A 21,446-nucleotide genomic window follows, 5' to 3' on the forward strand; every position below is an offset into this window, starting at 1 on the left:
TGTTTTTTCTTGCTTTTAAGTACTGAAAATGGGGAATTAATAGTTATCTAGACCGTTGACCACTCGAAAACTAATGACAAATAAGGTACATATAGAAAAAAAAACGGAAGTCTCATTTTACAAAATAACTGTAAGTTTCCTGAACTTTTAACTTAAAACACTTTGAACTAACCGAGATTTTCGTAAATAAAGTCTGATACAAAATATAACAAGGCCAAATATCTTGATCGATCGGTTAAAACTAAAGCAATTTGTAAAATACAATTAAAACTTGAATGTTTTCTCTTTGTGCATATTCAGAAAGAGGAAGATGTTGCAATTTTCCATGTACATTGTATTTTATGTAAAAGTAAGAACATGTCTTTACACTTAACCTTTTTTATTTGACGATCACTTAGTACAACAAAGACTGTTACATTGTATAATAAAATCTTTTACGAGTCATTTATTAAAAAGATGTCCTTAGTTTTTTTTACAATTTTATATCAATTGCATTGCATGCGAAATGTTTTACAACCCATTGAAATAACATAACTTAAAAAAAAAATGTTCAATACTTAGGAGTAAACAAAATTATGAATTGTACACTGAACAGAATCAGAAAATACATGTATTAGAAATTTATTGGATAAGAAATGGAACTTTTTGCACTCAATAAGAAGTTGCAGTAAATAAAATGCAGATTGTAGAAAAGTACAAATAACCACCACAGAATAATATTGTATGCTGAGAAGGCAAGAATATTACCTTTCAAGTGGTGTAAATGTGTATAGATTTTCGGGTTTTCTACACATTGAGATCGTTAACTATTATCCACAACCCATGCAGAATGTACACTGTTCTGGAGAGTGAGAACATTGAACAAGCAAACAAGGTTCACATTGTGTCGAGCGCCCGATAATTTACGATATCTTTACTCAGAACATCAGATAACCTGTTTAGTGACAGTGTCCAAGCAGGGTAATATAGGCTAAGGCTAAAGGCGTTATTTAGCGGTTAAAAGGGTGTTCAATAATCAGTAATATTCAAAAGTTTTTTAATTGATGCCATGGAGAGTTGTCTCATTGACAATCATACCACATCTTCTTATTTTTATATCATAAGATTTGAGTTTTTACTTCTTGTTGAAGGCCTAATTGTGACCTTGACAAAGAATTACAGCGAAAGTTCTGTTCTATTTCATTTAATTACATCAAATAACTAAGCCATTTGATGCCTATAGCTCACACGAAAACCAGATTTTCACTAAAATTTGAAAATGTCTTAAACAATGTTATTTTATTATCTTTATAAACTCTTACATTGATTTTTCAGAATTTTAATGATAATCTAATTTTAAATGCCCTTATTCTCATATTAAACCATTGAGGTAAATGTAAATTTCAATGTACCATATAAATGACCAGTTTGAATTAATACATCCGAACAAATTGTCTTCTTTAATACCACAAATGTTGTTTTTCTCTCATTTGTTGTGAATCAATTTTAGTTACACTCCTAGCGATACACCAAGAGTACATTAATAGTTAACTAGTAAGCTAAAAACACAAAATGTGTGCTTGTTGAAACACGCGTCTGGCGTACAAAATCTTATAAGCAGTATCTAATGAGTTTTCTACCAAATTGAATGGAATAATTAGAACAGTTGTAATAATTTACTATGCTGTCTGTTGATAACATTTTTCTGGTAAAGTCAATGTTATATCTTTCGCTGTTTTTTTTTTTTTTAAACTTTATTGCTCATTTTTTATGCTGAAATATTAAAAACAAAACTATTTCATTTTATTTTAATCATTTTTGTTTTGAAGCGACTTTGTCCATTTACTTTTTTTCAATGTTAGCGCACAGGTAAAGGCTCTTGACATTCCGCTTCCGTAGACGTGATAATCAACAATTGTCCAACTCAAAACGTCTAGAATTTACATTACACTTAAATATGCAATTTTCTTCTAAATGGCGCATAAATTGTAAACATTAAAAACGAAAATAAAACATACATAATAAATTGGACATAATTCTTCTATTAAGAAATAAGCGAACGTTTAAAATAAACATTTTCATATAGAATACAGAGAGTTGAATAAGTATTTTTAAACTTAAATTGTGTATGAATAGCCGTTCTGCTGGCGTCAAAATTAACTAAATCATAAAGAAGTACTACTGCAATAAATTAGCAATTTAAAATGTGACAAACAAAACACTTTTCTTTTAGATTAACTGTAAAATGCCTTGTTAACTTCAAATGCATTTTAGCACGCATGTAGACACCATGTAATTTTAAAAGTAATCATTATCTGGTCATGAAGTTTATTACAATACAATAAACTAAACTGAAAACATGATTAAGGAGAAAAATTGCATTGACTATATCTTCTTCATCAGTAAAACACAATTTACTTTCTATGGCAAATGTTTGACCTTTTTATTGATTTCTTGGTACGAATCGTTTCTCCTCGGGAAAATTATGACATATTTCTTTTGATAACTGCAAATGTAGTTCTCAAATAATTAAGACAATCCAATGTTATCTGACAATTACGAAACAATATTATTCTGTAACAATTTTATATGTCTTGTCAGGTATTTTATGTGATTGAAAGCATTTTGTAATCATTCATCCGTAACTTCATGTACATTTAGTAATAACTTGGATATTGGTGTTGCAAGTTATGCCCACATGATGCAAGCGTATTACTAAGATATATATTTTAATCATTGAAGCGGTCATTCTCAGCAAATATACTCAATAAAAATGTAAAAATCTTCCGAAACATTTAGGCTTTTAACCCCCGTTGCGAAACATTTAGGCTTATAACCCCCGTTGCGTACTAACATATAAGCCTGGTACCTATGATGAGTTTTTACAACCACTGGATCGATGCCACCGATAGTGGACGTTTTATCTCAAAAGTAACACCAGCCCACAGTTGTCAGCACTTCTGTGCCCACATCAAATATCATTGATACGGTAATTTTCTGTAAATTTACTGTACATAAAAATATGAAAAAATCACGCGAAACACTAAGGTTTTTCTACCTCCAAGTAAAGATGGCTTATACCAGATTTGGCACAAATGTTTAGAACTTTTGGTTTTAAAAGCTTTTTAGCGTCGACATTGATTTAAGTTTCCTACTGTTTTAATTTGGGCGGTACTGATGAGTCTAATGTAGGCAAAACGCGCGTCAGGAGATTAAAATTATACGACTGGTATCGTTGGTGAGTTTTTACAACAAACTGGGTCGAAGCTACTACTGATGGACGTTTTTTTCCTCGTGTGTATCACCATCCCAGTAGTTAGTTCTTCTGTGCCGACATCACATATTATTAATACTTTTCTATGTACTGGCTGTCCTAAGAAATGTAAGAAATAATATTGGAAACATTAAGGTTATTTACTCTTAAGCATAGATAGACTTAGAAAGATACCAGGAATATAGTTTAGTACGTCTGAGGCTTTATAACAACACTTCCCGTTGAAGAATAGTTTTGATATGCTCTTATCCATTTTTGGATAAATTAAAAAACAAAATGCCAAAATCTATCAAAGGTGTAGTTTTGAAACATCATTTGAGTTTGGGTATTTGGCTACATGTTAAAAAAACACGACATAATGTTATTCGATCCTAAGTTTAAGCTACACATTTGAATGGAAGCTAATAAGGTATGATGTGTAGGAATAATTAAGATAACTAATGAAATTGGCCAACATTCGAATTAATTTTAAGGGAAATTGGTCCTAGCTCCTCTTGTACAACGTGTTTTTTTTAAATCACAATCTAACAATGAAACTTAAAAAATTACGTTCCAATAAAGCTTGATAAAACAATTTATATTACACAACTCAAACTTCACAATTGCATCTCAAATTTCTAAACCTTTAATTATTACAGTAACAAGACATAAGCCATTGTGGAAATAGGAAAAGAAATTCTCATCTTAAAACAGCTTAAGTTTGAAAACCAAGCATACGACTTCAAAGAGAATCCTTTATCGTTCATCATAGCACGTTTTATCGCATTCCTAGTTCAATTTCCTAACTTATGAAGCTAAAAGGGAAGATGAGTACCTTTCTTAATTGTAGTATTAAACAGGAATCATTGTTGTTTACTTGCATAGGTCACATCACGAGATATCATTGCTTGAGTCAGTTTGATTCAAATCGAAAGACACAGATTTAACGCAAGTATGGAAGTTTTGATAGAAATATATGACGGCTTATTGCCTTGTCACCCATCACTTGTCTACTAAACTTTATGTTGATGCACAGTCTTCATTAACAGACAAGTGTACATACAATACACCAAGCCCTCAACTGTCCAGAGCTTTGACACAGACAAATAAAGATCTGCCATCATTACCAAATTACTAAATCGCTAAATAACTCAAAATTTGGTGACTATATCGAACGCATCTATCCCATCGAACTTGAGATAAAGGATACAACAGATACAGTTAAGTCTGCCTCATATCTTGACTTACATCTAGAAATTGACAATGAGGGTCGCTTGAAAACAAAAGTTTACAACAAAAAAGATGATTTCAGCTTCCCAATTGTGAACTTTCCATTTCTATGTAGCAACATTCCAGCAGTGCCTGCATACGGAGTATAAATCTCCCAGTCAATACGGTAGCCCAGGGCTTGCATTTGCTATTATGATTTCCTGGAAATACTACTTACAAGGAAGCTATTTAACTAAGAGTTCCAAGTGTTGAAGTTGAAATCATCCTTTCGTAAATTTCACGGACGAGTTGGTTGACGACGGGTGCCACATGTGGAGCAGGATCTGCTTACCCTTCCGGAGCACCTGAGATATAGTATAATAATAAATAAAATATAGTTATAATAATATTATTACCAGGTTTTGGTGGGGTTCGTGATGTCAGTCTTTAGCTTTCTATGTTGTGTTTTGTGTACTGTTGTTTGTCTGTTGGTATTTTTTCTTTATTAGATATGGCAGTGTCAGTTTATTTTCGACCTATGGGTTGGAATGTCCATTTGGTATATTTTGCTTCTGACGAAAATATGTATTATTATATATAATAAATGACAACCACTAACGAGGATTCTAATTTTGTCGAAGTAATTACGGAAGACAAAATCAATTGCATTAATATAAAAACAATACTGGCTTATCTAAACATTGTATATGACGCATTAACTGAAAACAACATCAAAGAATTTAATTGTTTAAAATGAAATACTGCCTTCTATGATCTTCTATCGTTGTATAAACGGTCACTGTACTTTACAAACCGACTTCTTATATAATAGTAAAAATCATTATTTAAAATAAAAAATACAAGACAAGATGTAAAGATTACTAAACATTATGTTAAAAACTTTAGTACCCTGGGATTCAATATAGGCAATGTGTCTCATCATCAAACATTTTGACATTTTACTCAGTACTTCCGAGTATTATCATGTACATTCTGTGCTTAAGTCTGGTATATTTGATGAGTTTTAATTTAAAGTAAATTATCTAACATGTGTAGTTCAATATGACATACATTTCCTTGACACAAATAATTGTGATATAATGATCATCACAAAAAGCTATAATTGTAGTCTTAAGATAAGACTCTAAAACGTGTTAAACAAAGGATATCCATTAAAGATAAACATGATACCACATTGACCGTTAATTAAAGGCATTGCGTTTCGTTATTTTCAAATAGATGTTAGAATAGAGAAAACACAAACAGTTCCTTTTATGGTTTGAACAAATTATAATACGACATAGACCCATTTAAAAATGTAACAATAACGCTCCTGTTAAATGATTATTCAAATACAAACAGCTATAATTCTTACTTTAAAACTTCAATCTGCGCAACGTATACATTACCATATTTTTGCGACAACACAGGTTCTTTTTACACAAGCTGAGACCATTGTAATTTATGATATCACCAGTAATTAAAGATGTCGTTACATAACTAAACAAGTCAGTTTTTGTATCTGCTATTGATTCAAGTCTTTTAGACGTCTTTTGATGTCTAAAGAAGCTTTGATTTTGGTACCGGTAGAATAGGGAAATACACTGTTTGTTGAAACAACGGCAGAGACATTCATCAAATTTAAAGGGATAGGTTTTAATGGTAGGAAAAGTGTTGACTGGTATTTAATTATAGTAACTAGCAGATTTATGCGATACGTTAAAAGAAAATGTCATCATGCTCTAATTTTGTTTTTAAACTTTTTTGTTTTGTTTTAAAGAGAAAATTCAATTTAAATCATCACTTAGATGTGATCTGATGCACCAAGTTTGACAAGCGTCCTTTATTCAATACAATGTACAAAAAGTTAGAAGACGTAGATACATGTACCCTGCCCATTTGGATTAAGGTTGTGAGGTCGTTGATATAGATTATCCCGATTTACACCTTATATTGCTGGGTCTTCGATATGCTCCACGCAGCCTCTTTCCAAATTATTAGAAAAGAACTAACAAAACAATATCATTTGTGCTGACCTAACATCCCAAGGAGAAGGTATGATAAGGCTACTTTTGTCTCTTCTTATTTCAAATATCAAATTCGATATAACAGTAGTTTAACAATGTACAAATCTCATAAATCAATTAAGATAAGCATCAAGATAAAAGCAAACCTGAGGTTTGAGGCACGAACTCCAAAAGAAAAGCGAGAACGAGAACATCGAGAGAGTAAGCGTCTCATGCTACGAACGCATCATCCGTCTCGAAATCCACACTTTGTCAAATTGTCACAATCAAGAATATGACCAAATCGGTGAATTTACAGATCAGACGATTATTCTGGTATCTAAAGATCTTATGACTTGAAACAAGGATACCTCGTTTGGGTCATCCAATTCCTGATGGTAACCGTAAATCATTTGTAGTGTCGATTTCAGATGTTCTTTCTCATAGTTTTGTTTTACCCCTGTTCATGAAGTCCGTATAGTGTAAACATGCATGGACGTACTTTAATCATCAATGTGCCAGAAATACAAATAAGTGACTTCCGGTCAGCCTAGTTGCAAAATTTTCTGTTCGTAACTTGGATAATTCAAAGTTCTCATTGTGAAATTCTGATATCTGATGGACTATATATCAATATCATTGACTTCGTTTAGCAAGTTTAAATCGATTATAAAAATGGATTAATTCATTCTGATGAACTATGCCATATTGGATTTTTGAAAAATATAACGTGGACTAGATATTTAAATAAATTGCATGTTTCAAATTGCAGGCTTCTGGTGTCTTCCCTTAAAATCGTCAGTTTCATGCGAATCCAACCTAAGCGAAGTAAAGAATTCTTGATTCAAATAAAAGGCTCATGCGGAAGATCTCTCAACGATAGAGAAGCACTGTCCTTAAACAAATACAAAATAGTTCTGGAATAAGGAAGCCTTATTGCTCAAATAACTACCAAAGAAATAGGGAAGTCTTGTTCTCACAAATAAGATATATCAATTGGATATAGGAAAAATAATACTACAAAATTCCACACAAGAAACAGCTAGGAAGAAGATACATGGAAATGTGCCAAACGTAAGAATAGTCTTCAACGTGCCTTATGCTCAACTTCGGGAGTTGTAGAAATGTAAGGAACACATCTGCATAGTATGCTTAAAGAAGACAAAAACAGATTTCTAAATACTGTGCAAGTCTGATGCTATTTGGTTATGCCTGACACGCAGAAAAGTTATGAAACAACATGCCATTACTGACATTAAAGTAAACAAAAGATGCAAACAAATAATGAAAAATTCTAAGGAAAGAGTTAAAAGATCCCTATTCGACGAAGAAAGGATCAAGGAAATTATAAAAGAGATGAATAAACTAGAGGCGAGAAGACCATCAGACGGAAATAGCACTGATGAAACAAAGTAGAAGCCATAGTAAATTAATAATAAAACAAGATTAATACTCCAGAAAATTATGGAAATGGTATTGAACAATATCAGGAGGTAAAAGCAAAACAGGGATCAAGGAATGAAAAGGAAACCGCGATTAACGTTCTGGAAAAACTAAATGAAAGAAAGTCTAAAAATAACGTTATAATCTTTGGGTTTTAAGAAAAAGATATATAGAGAAAAGAAGACAGAATAAGTTTTGACAAGGTAAAGTAAATGAGCTATTAATTACTGTTAAACCACATTTGATGATGAAAACTTGAAAACAGGTAAAAGGATGAGTAAATTCAATCCTTACAAGGTTAATAAACCAATTTTAGCGAAGATGGCAAATGAGGAACTCAAACTTACTTCATTTAAACAAACATTCATTATATAAAGTAAATTCCGAAATACTATTTTGGGTCAGTAAAGATCTTACTCCAACTGAAAGAGAACAGGAAACGAAGCTTTGTGAGTATGCAAATAGAAGAAGAAGAAAGATTAATCGGTGGAAATCCAATACAAAGAAACAATTCCGGGACAGAAGCCCGACAACTAAGTTAGAAGAAGGCAACAGAAGATGTTAATTGTTTATACAGGAAAAGGGTTTTTAACGGCTCTAACGTAGATATTTTTTCGTTTTACCAAAATTAGACTGTAAATTTACAATTGCTGATCAGATTTTAAGCAAGCTGTCTGAGCTGATCATGATTAATCAAACAAATATATGGGGAACTAAGTATTAACGAAGTTATCTGTTGATTGACAACATATGTGTTAACTTTAGAGGATGTGTTTTTGACCTTTTTGTTTATTCATAAAAGACCGACTTCATACATGAGCTTCTAAGAAGAAAGAAAAGAAGCTAGCGTTATCATTTAACTTCATTGGAGACTTACATTTTCACCCAGAAGATGCAAAATCAGACTTAATTTATATACATATATTATAATTATTCTAGGAACGAAAGCAAATAAAAAAGAAATCTGGCAAGAATTGTACCCGTGAGATTGCTAACGAGGCCATTTTTCATAATAGGCAAAAATGAACAAAAATGGTAAAATTTGTCATTTAAGGGAAATAACCCCAATAAGAATTCTTCTGATAGTTTTGATGTATTTGGACAATTGGTAGAGCTCATCGTTCTGAACATTTTTGCCCCGTCAGATTTTTCTCTATTTATAACAGTTTTCAAAATAATAGACAAAACTTGCTTTTTACCCCTATGTTCTATTTTTAGCCATGCCAGAAATCTTGGTTGGCAGGCAGGGTCATTGGACACATTTTTTTTAACAAGATACCCAAATAATGATTGCGGCCAAGTTTGGTTAAATTTGGGCCAGTAGTTTCAGAGGAGAAGCTTTTTGTAATAGTTAACGGACAACGACGACTGACGAAGACGGACGCCAAATGATGAGAAAAGCTCACTTGGTCCTTTTGGGAGACAGGACATGGCAGGGTATTTATACATCACTCACAACAAAAGAGACACAAAGTACAGACCTCAGGGTCTTGTTCAAACTAACCAAGAGGTTTATTGAACATTTCTTAAAAGTTAAAGAAAGATGATGAAAGACACCAAGTGATGGAAATATAAATCAGCTGTGTAGTACCCTCGACCACAGAACCTCTCCCCCCTTCATGACTCAAATAAAATATAAGATAGATTTACTCAAATAAATTTTATTTATCAATTTATTTATACTATTATCATGCACTTATCAGACACAATCTTCTTCATCAAGTGTGTATAAACATTTTTATCATCAAAGCTAACTTTATCTTTGCAGTTCTTAGGAGAAACATTTTTAAAATCATCCGAGTACTGAGACATTCTTGCCATTATATAAACCTTTGGTCAGAACTCACTTGGACGATTCAAGTTCAGTTTGGTCACCCTTTAAGAAAAAATATATTGATTGGATTAAAGGATTTCAAAGAAGGGTAACTAAAAAATTGCCGGGTCACATAGATCTGAGATACTTTGAGAGACTAAAGAATAAGCTTACCCTCATTAGGTTATAGACGAATCAGAGAGGAAATGGTTTGTACTCTTAAAATAGTAGTCCATATTAAAAAAACGAAACTTTAGAAGGTACAATTTTGATTGAACTCCGAAATGTCACTAAAACATGGTCCCTTATGGGATGTTTTCTGAACTTACATACCACGACAAAAGAAATCTAAAAGAGCAGAGTAAAATTTAAATCGCTCTTTTTGTTATGTTAAACCATCTTGCTGGACACTCAATATTATTTAAAAATATATGAATACGAGAAGATTATAAATTCTTCTAAATTTGTAGCAAAGGACCAGTAGTCTACTCAATCAGCTGACTCTTCTTCTATGTAACGTCATACAAACGTAGATCAACGGAATGAGTCCTTGCTAAACCTTGCGGATGTAAAATTTGTTTTTTCTAATGATTTTTTTTAAAGTTGTTATTTCAACGAGCAGCCAAAAAAAGTTCTGTAACATACTAAAATGAAGACAATATAATTTAAACAAGAACAAGCTGAACAAAACAAAGAATAACCGATCGGGGAAAGTAGAATAAGGCTATGAATTAGAGAAATAAATGTTCTCTGTTTGCAAACGTAATTGTCAATTTACATGTTTTGGTGGCTTTTAAACTGCATCAAAATTTGTGCGTTGTCTCCTAGACTAGCTCTTTAACGCACAATTGTTTTAGTTTCTTTCCATACAGTAAAACGCCTGGTGTTCTTATAGGGTGTGTTATTTTCTTTATCATACAGTATTTTTTGTCTTAAAATAAAACACTCTTCTATGATAAAAATTTTTACCAACTCAAAATCAAGGTAATGTTAAACTATTCACTTATATCATAGCGAGGGTACTGTCCTGATACTCTGCTTATTGGTATGTAATATTTGTTAGTAAACACGGGATACTAATTAGTTTGATATGACTAAAGAAACGAACCCTGTCCTTGATGCATTTTTCATAGTGTTATTAAATGGTTCTATGCTTATGCACTAATTCACTATTTTTTCATACCCGACAGAGTGGAGTGAACACAATTTTCCTAATGTTAGCCATCTTGTTTTCAGGGGGGATAAATCTGACTTTATGCAAATATAACAAAATATTTTTCAGATAGCAAAACTACATGTGCATTTTATTTCATGTTGCATTTGACATCTTTTGTTATAGTTTGTTCATAGGAAAGGTTTTTTTTTTATCTAGCTAGGTCACCTTTTGGCCTCTTATATACAAATTCACAAATTATAGTGCATATCTTCATGAATATATGCTTCATTCATTACCAGCGGATTAGTATTTCCTGATTCACTAATAAATACTATGAATTTGAAGTTTGCCTTACATATTTGCTTTAAGCATTCAAGGTCATCAAAAATTGACATTCCCCACATAAGACCTTACCATTCTACATTTGCATATTAGAAACAGCTGTAGCCCCAAAAATGTATAACAACTAGATTTAAAAATGATTTGAGGAAAATATGCGCTGATGAATATCAAAATGATACCGAATAAAACAAATTCCATATCGTAGGCTTAGGCAATAAATAGTCTTTGAATGCTAATGTTTGTACATTTATTTCATGTATGTCAACGCTATGAATGAAAAATTATTATTAAATTCTGTATTCACTTAGCTTTTAAATTAATATATTCATTTAAAAATAACAGGATAGTATATCTAATGAACTGTATTACTCCTTGATGCAAAAGCATAAACATTCTTTAACAAAATTAACAACATATATTACATAATATAAAACATGGATAGAAAACAATAAAAGTAAAATACTATGACAAATGTAAAGTTATGAAATTATATGAGATCTAATATTCCATATTAATATTTTTATATAATTATATAATTTGATTGTGAGAGACTTACTAGACGTTAGAAGTAAATACATAAGTTTATGATTATTAGCCAAAGAATACTTGCACAGATATATAAGCTGGACAAACAAGAACAAAATGATATGCATTTTCAATAACACACATGTGACAGCATATACTTCGCGATCTTCTCTTGGAATATTATTGTAACGACCAACTTCAACATTTAACTTTAATGTTCCACTACGTAACTTTGTTAACAGAAAAACATTAAATGCAGAGACAGAACTGTAATATTACCAGTGTGTGTAACACCAGAAAAATATGATTGCTAGTGAAGGATTTTTTTAAAAATTTTAATGCTGATTAATTTGTTTCCAATCAAGTTTTATCAAATTAATCGGGTAAAGGAAAAGGTGTGATAAAAGCATCATTTACCCTGTTTTGTTTATTAAAATTGAAACTTTGATTTACGTTTTCCATTCATGTTCTTTTACAGTTTAGGTAATACAAAATTGAAAGCATGTAGACTTTTATTCACGACGCCATGGAAAAGTCAGTAAAATAAGGTAGTTTGAAGACCCTCAAATATAAGAGCATATGCAAGTACTAAATACTAATAAATAATTGACCACAAACTCTGCCTGTATGAACACCACCATTCATTGGAATATTTTCGTAGTACTTGAAACTGCCCAATATTTTCTGCTCATAAATATGTGTAGAAATATGCAAATTTGTCATTTTTTGTAGAAAATTTTGAATTACAAGACTAGTATGTTTTTTCTTGACAGTAAAATCACAGTTGATATTCATATTTCAAAGATCCTACAAAGTAAATTTACACATACATTTTGTTGTACTTTAATATCTTTACACTTCAAGTTTTTTGGATCCTTATCACACCTCTTTTTAATGAACTGTCAAATTATTTAGTCCAGTCCTATTTTTTTATGAGAAAATAGCATGCATTACAGCTTCTATAATGTTGTTCCAAGTTTGTTCCTGTAAAATAACCTGAATATGACGCACTTATAAGAACTCTTGAAACTGTCCATATAGGTTTCCAGCGTAAATTAACTTCAGATTTGAATTTTATATTTAATCATTTTGAATCAGACAACTCAACAAGTAAAACGTACTTTTATGCTTTTTCATGTTATACAATGACTTGAATATGACACAGTTATAAGAAGTTGTAAAACAAGTGATAAGTAATTGCAAACATGTTGAAAAAATGCCTCATTACAGACCATGCCTGCTGCCAGAAAATGAATATAATGTGTACTTTTAAACTACATGTACAGTCAAGTTATTATTTCCTTAGAATTAAATGCACCCTAAATATCACTTATCTAAATGAGGTATGGCTCATTTATCAGAAAAAAGATCGGTTACTTCGTTGTTCATCTTCCTCAATGCTCTTCAGCGTCGTACTTTATTTTGCCTTTTAAAAGTTTTTGTGAGTCGAATGTTACTGAATCAGATGTGTCTTTTGTAGAAGAAACGCGCGTCTGACGTACATTATGAGTCTATTATCTCTGATGAATGTTTTTACATATTAATAGTACTGTACTATGCTTAATATGGACATTTACTGCATGTTACATCCCTTTGATAACAAATCGGTGTGATACATGATAATATAATTATAATGACAAAGTTTTAACGTACAAAGGCTGTATTATCATGAAAATATAAATTAAGCTACTAGTATTCAAACTTAAAGTCACACTGAAAACCAGGTCAAATTCAATATTATGAGTGAAATAAACAAATCGTTTAGGTTTAAAGAATCTCAAACTTGCCAGTCCTGAACTATGAGCCAAACTCAAATGAAGAATATTGAACATCCAAATGAATTATCAACTAATTTTAATGGGAACGTGCACATGTATATGTACTTCAAATATTGAAGATTAAAATATCAAACTGTTATTTTAAGGGGTATATGCGAAAGTCAAAAATTGAATGTCTAAATAAGTGTGATTAAGAAAATGAATAATAAACTAATAAAACAACAATTTTCAAAACATCTTTTAATCTTTGCATAAATTCATAGTATCGAATCTCCAAGTGTGTACTTTAAAGTTCTAACAATAGTATGGCTTGTTTCCTAACAGATCACCAAATAACTCGATAGTTTCCGGATATATTGTTACACATTGACTATGATATAAATAAAGACTATTTTTTCGACAAAAACTATTCCTAAGAATATATAGTTGTTTGCGTATTTGTTTCACTGCTATAGTCATTTATTTGGAAAGATCATAATGCATTATATATCAAGCATCCTTTGAGACCGACATGTGTCTTGAAAAGAATATTATTAGGTTTATGAGAATTGCATGTAAATGGTTTAAAAACTAAAAAAAAATCTTTTGATAATTTTGATTAATTCTTTGAAAGATTTATACTCTTATAATAACCAGTGCCAAAACCGAATATCACATTACAGACTTACGGCAGCAGTGGACACAGAAGAATTTAATGTAGAAATTAAAAGCCCCGGAGACAAACATGATATATTTTCTCAGCCAAGTATGAACTGTTGTTTGTTGTAAGAAAGAATCAATGTAAATTTGATCTCTCCGAGGGAAAACGAAACAAATATTTGTTCAGTGTTATTAGTTAACCTTCCATTATACAAATGATTTTTTGTCACTTATAAATAAGGAGGTCGCTGACCATTACAAACCATCCTATTATCAAGAAATTGTAGATGCCATCGATTCACAATGTTAAAACATCTTTATAGTTTGCTTTCCAGCAGCGTCACAAGAAAAGAAAATGTCTTTCGTTGGCAAACATCTGTCATTTTTATCAGCATCTCTGAAAGTAATTTCCATTTCATTACTTTTATCACTTTTCGTCCTTTGATAATTTTCAGTGAAATTTGAATTATACAGAGGAAAGGGTTGATTTTAATCATATTTAGCTCAGTTGATGTTCATTTAAAGCTAATATAGAGACAAAAGACTATTAATATGAACATTCTTTGTTAGATGGATCACTCTTATTTCAAATAAAATGTTGATATCTCAATCAGCTGACAATTATGTATGCTTTTGTTATCTTTTATATAATTCGTATTCTTACAAGTGATAAACAATCATTATACCTGGCTCCAAAAACAGTAAAATGATTTACAAAGCAAGTAAGTGCATCTGATTTTACACACACATCTTCTGTCTGTTGGTTTTGACAGCCGGTTTTCCTTTTTTCAGTGATGTTTATGTTATAGCAGTTACTATTGTTGGAACATGTTTTTCTAGGAACGCAAAAGAAAACAAATCAACTTTGATCTCAAGATTTATTTGAAAAAAATATGAAGCTGTCTGTGCTTTATTTGCGTTTGGAAAATTAAAATGAAAATGAGAAGATATAAAAAAGAGAGGTGAAAGAGGACAGTCCAACTCAGCAGTAGAAACAAAATTGACAATGCCATGGTAAAATACGGGAAACGATTAAAAGACAAAACAACATTATACAAAACTAAAGATTGAATAACACGAACCCCACCAAAAACCGGGGGTGATTTCAGATGCTCTGGAAGGATAAGCGAATCCTGCTCCACATGTATCAAGAGGACAATCAAAAGTCACAAGTTCAAGAAAGACGGACAACGTATTTGCCCCAAAAAGACGAAAAAAAAATAAATCAAAGTAACTTAAGATTGAGCAACATGGATCTAAAAAAAATAAAAGATGAACTCGGTTGCTCCGGAAAGGTAGGCACTTCCTGTGCTATTAGTGACAGCAGTTCCACTTTCGAGATAAAATAAAGATACTGTAATTAATGAGATGACTTAAAAGTTTGATATTATTTTTTTAACACTTTGTAAGCAAGACGATAAAGTGAGCGAGAAATAAATAGATTAGACACTTCTAGTGTAAAGAAAATACTACATTGAATGAATGAGATCGAAATTAAAAAAAGTAGTAAAACATGAAATCAATACATGAAATACCTAACGGAAAAGTTTAAATCCAAGAAAAAAGAAACAGGAACTTTAATGAATTTAACCAATACGTTTTAGACAATGTTACTATACCTTGACATAATACTTAGCAAGTATATGCTTCATAAAGAAGTTTTTGTGCAATATTCAATTATTCCACAAATTACGTGTGAAAAGAGTGATAGTTATCGAATTATTTCAGATAATTTGCAATAGGTATTTTAAGGTGTTAAATCGTGCTTTTGAAATTTACACCTCCACTGATGGCAGTTGTTAACGGTTGATTTGTGTATAAAAATCAGAAGATGTGGTATGATTGTCAATAAAACAACAACCCAACAGAGACCAAATGACGTAGAAGTTAGCAACTATAGGTCACCAATATATTCAGCAATGAGCAAAACCCATCCGGCATACCAAGCTATAACAGGCCCGATATGACAAATGCAAAATAATTCAAACGAGAAAAAGAATGTCCTGATTTATGTACAAAACAATATACAACAAACATACATGATATACAGAAACAAACGATTGAATTACATGCTCCTGACTTGGACCAGGCACATACGGAATGTGATGGGGTTAAACATGTTGGTGGTCGCCCAACACTCCTCTAACATGGAACAGTGGTGCAACAGCACAACACAAGAACAAACTGTACAGAACAATAATCGAAAAACAAATATGATAAACAGCAAAATAAGACCAATGAGTTACAGGCTCCTGACTTGGGACAAAACCATATAGAAAGTAGTTTATTCTTAAATGCTATCATTATGATCCAGAACACTATAATTGTAGTTTATAGTTTGTCTTTTATTACGTTAATTGGAATATTTGTCAACAAATTGTACGTCCAAGTCTTTTTAATCATAGCACACGTATAGTAGTTGGTTGTGTGTCAGTAAGGAACATATTCAGGTTACAGTACATAAATAGAAGGAGATGTGGGATGCATGATCGATGAAACATCCTCCTCCCAAACTCTTTAAACATTATTTAGAATGTGTTATTGAGTTAAAATAGGTTTCAGAAACCGTCTGAGTGTTATAATATAAGGTTTGAGAACTCGACATACTTCTTTCATTGCAAAATATCTCTTATTATTTTGTTTTGATACATTGTATTCGGAATTTTATCGTTTGCAACGTAGTCAAACGCACAAACGTTCTCTAAATCATGATTATCATAAGAATGTCCAGCACCGGATTGTTTTTATGTCTAGACACTAGATAAAATATAACAGAGCACGAGTCTGCATAAATTTCCCATCTTATGTACTTTGTTATGAAATCTGAATACTAAATTGATGCCTTTTGTGGTGAAGTCATTGACGAACAGAACAGTCATTTTTCTCCGTACACAGAATAAAACAACTAACTACACATAAGCGATTCTAGATTAAAATACAATTAAAGTCATCGTTCATTGATGTATAGAATTTTTGCACTACATGACCTCCGAGAGCAGCTAACAGTCTACAACTGATTTTTATATTTTGCGTATGCTGTGCTGTTACCCGACTGTCCCAGGTTAGAGGAGGTTTAGGGCCTGCAAACATATTTAGGAGACTGAAATTCAGTGGTTATCGTTTGCTGCTCATATGTTATTATAATATCAACAATAAACGTAAAACTAATATGGATGAAAGCAACCATCGGATAAAGGCATCTTACTTGGAACATGCACATAACGATTGTGGCGGAGTTAAACATGATTGTGAGCGCTCAGCCCTCTCCCGTCCCCTAATCTGAAACAGTGATAAGGCGCTTTCTAGTCGCCATGAATTTGAATATCACGATTATTGTTATTATATCTAAACACTCTCCAGATGTTCACAAGGTGCTTCAATATCTATATATGTGAACAAACAGCCGCAGGAACTCTTTTGTTTCAAATATGTACTACTTCCCAGAATGTTCTTTTTGACCGGACCCGATTTTGTAGTGTTACGTCTTACAAAGTCTACCCGGACTATTTTGCAAAGAATTCCGCTAAAAAAACTATGCTTTTATAGAGTTCTTTTGTTCCGTGTTTAAGGCATCACTGTGAGTTTGAGATGAAGAACAGTTATTGTAATACAAACGCTGTTCCTTTGCTTTTTGTGTGTTTTTTGCCGTGCATGTACTGATTTTGTGTCAAGGATGGATACCCCATATCCTTTGTTTTTTTTATATGAAAAAAATATCTAAAACGCAATATGATTTGTACAGCGTAACCATTCCAGATCGTGCTTAGAACATTCATTAAGAAAATATTGCTCTATGTAACTTACAAGACGATGTCGTCTGCTGGTTCCATTATGTAAGGTTTCATAATCAACAATATGAGTAATGGTAAAAAGATTTGTTACCAAAAAAAGATGACCGTATTTTACCCTCTAGATGTATTTTGGCTATTTATATCACCGGGTTGCTGCCCCATAGGCGTATCTACCGCATCTCGTGTTATTCGAATTTATACGAACTCCACTTCATTTTCTTTGTTTTAAAATTATTTTTATATTTTAAGATTTTGTGTTAGAGTCATAGTTATTTTATTTATTTGTCATGATGACTGGGTGATTAATGTGTCAGTTTCACGGCATGTGAATAAAAGGAGAGGATTGGTACTTGTCATAGAATAAATGTTTAACTGAAGAAATTACGAATATGAAAATAAAGTATGGAAAATAATAATGATTGATCAAAATTTATCGTCTAGTGGCCAATTAAACAGTCATATTAAGGATGAAACGGGTTCAACCAAAGACCACATCGTAGGTTCTGTAAAGGGGATTAGGGTAATCCCAAAGATAAATGCTCGGATCGCGTTATGTATATCCTGAAAAAAACCAAGTACCATGAGGAAATGTTGCAAGTGTTTGAATTACAAAAGCGATTAACCTTTTACTTGTAAGGGCTTAAGCTAAAAGTCCTTACGACATTTTGGAAAGCAAGGATTAAGACATTAACATTCAACAATATGTTCACGTAGCTACATAGCTTTAAGTTACTAAATTAAAATATGTCGAGAAACATTAAAATAAAGACAACTTCATTTAAATTTAACTATATTGGGCAACATTAAAATGAACTTTTTAAGACAATTACGTTTAAATTTAACTATATTGGGCAACATTAAAATAAAGACAATTACATTGAAATTTAACTATATTGGGCAACATTGAAATAATCACAACTTCATTTAAATTTAACTGTATTGGCAACATTAAAATAAAGACAATTACATTTAAATTTAACTATATTGGGCAACATTCAAATAAAAACAACTACATTGAAATTTAACTATAGTGGGCAACATTAAAATAAAGACAACTACATTGAAATTTAACTATATTGGGCAACATTAAAATAAAGACAACTACATTGAAATTTAACTATATTGGGCAACATTAGAATAAAGACAACTACATTGAAATTTAACTATATTGGGCAACATTAAAATAAAGACAATTACATTGAAATTTAACTATATTGGGCAACATTGAAATAAAGACAATTATATTTAACTTCCATACAACAAACAAAAAGTTGCAAAATGATACCATGTAAAGTGCAATATACATGTACAAGGTACATATAGTAATAATGCGTTCACAGTCACTGTGGATGTTATAAAATTTCAACATATCGTCAAACAGGAAGTAAATGCCCAGCGGAAATATTAATCCCAAACAAGTTACAACTCAAATAATTCCTCGTCAGTCTATTATCTTAATCCCGTCGCCTGACGGCTCCTGGAATATAAAACATTAACAGGGAATATGAGCCGATATCCCCTGTGAAGATCTCTAATAAAATATACACGTAACTAGGACCTTTATACAACGCTAATGCTTATAAAACGAATACAAAAAGATGAGAAACTAGGACCTTTATGCAACGCTAATGCTTATAAAACGAATACAAAATGATGAGAAACTAGGACCTTTATGCAACGCTAATGCTTATAAAACGAATACAAAATGATGAGAAACTAGGACCTTTATGCAACGCTAATGCTTATAAAACGAATACAAAAAGATGAGAAACTAGGACCTTTATGCAACGCTAATGCTTATAAAACGAATACAAAAAAGATGAGAAACTAGGACATTTATGCAACATCATAGCTATAAACAACACCGGGTTTCGTGTCATTTTGTAATTTATCTTGTATAAAAAGCATTGGTTAGACATACATACAAGTATGAAACAACAACAGGGTGTATTAGTTAAAGCGATTGCTGCTGACATTTTAGTAGTGTTTTTGGTATTAGTTAGTCTGTACTGCACGATTGATAATCTGATGGTATTTTTATTTTAAATAACTTTGATGTTGCATGATTTGGATAATATGGATGAAATGCTTTCTATTATTTACAAAAAAAAAATGTAACACTATGATTTTTTAAGGGAACTTTTTAAAAAAAGTCCGTTAATATCAAAGATTAAAGATAAATCCTGGCTCTGTCTGATAGGCAATCACGCCAAAAAGTATAAGCATACATAAACTTGTCTCACTTTAGCAAATTCTATTTAATTTTACAAAGAAGCAAGCTTTAGGATAAAATGACATTATATTAAAAATGATTAAGTAAAATGAAACATCATTTATACTTTATCACCATTAATTTTGTAACAAGCTATTATTTCCGCTTTGAAATAAGTATTTAATTTACCTCGTCAGTGGTTGTCAGACGTCATATCTTAATGATCTTGTTATTAAAAAAATGGGTGTTAATGGCAGATCTTTCATTGTTTTTGCAAAACATATTCACAAGTTTTATATAGACTTGGCACGATTTGGAACCTGATATATTGTATGGACACCTGTTGGTTCTTGAAGACTGTATGTTGCACTAAAGATGTCTTTCTCATTGACGTGTACCCCAAATCTTCATGTAGTCATATTCAGAACCTTGTTGTTGTATAAATAACAACATTTGCCCATAAACTTCTCATTTATCATCAACGTTTTTCTCAACGACTTTAAACCAACAGAAATGACATAACATTCATAAATTGCCACCGAAAAATCTGTGAGTTCAATAACATTCGCCCTGGACAAACTTATAAACAGATTTTAGTCCAATTCAATAGATTTTTTTTAACAATTTTTAAAAAATAAATGCTTAAATTTTGCAGTCTCTTTTATATATTAACTGAATTATTCTTTTTGGTTTAATTAGTATGAAAAGGCGTTGACCAAAACATATTTTGAAGGAAATGCGGAAGCGCTTCAAACTAAAAAGAATGTGCGCACTATCAGAGCTTTTACAACCGTATAAACTTATATAAAAGAAACACTCAATCCTTGTAATTAAGTTTTAATGCTTAACCATATACATGTTGTGTAACATCGATGTTATCAGGTTTCTTTTCTTTGTTTCAAATTTCTACTCATTGTTGTCATAGAGACCAGACACAAAGTTTATAGAAATATGGCCACATTCGATTTTAAAGACAAGGGCGTCGACCTGTGCTGGAAATATAAATAATACGGAGCCACGTCCGTTTTGAAGTTAAATGCTAAATCCGATGCCTCGTGTTGGGAGAGTGTAATGCTCCTTTCACGTGAAAAACCAATTGCAACTTCTTTTGATGGATCCGAATGTAGCATGATGCAAAATTTCTGCCCCGTCCGACCCGCCCTCTTTTTTGCAATGGTAGTTCAGATTTCTCGCCCTTCAATCATGTTGGGACGCTCCAAATTAATAAAGTGTTATTTTTATTTTGCAGAACCCACTTGTTTGGTTAATTGATATTTTGTTCTCGTCCTGAATATGCATG

Source organism: Mytilus californianus, unplaced genomic scaffold, assembly GCF_021869535.1.
Source record: "Mytilus californianus isolate M0D057914Y unplaced genomic scaffold, xbMytCali1.0.p SCAF_7, whole genome shotgun sequence".
NCBI lineage: Eukaryota > Metazoa > Mollusca > Bivalvia > Mytilida > Mytilidae > Mytilus > Mytilus californianus.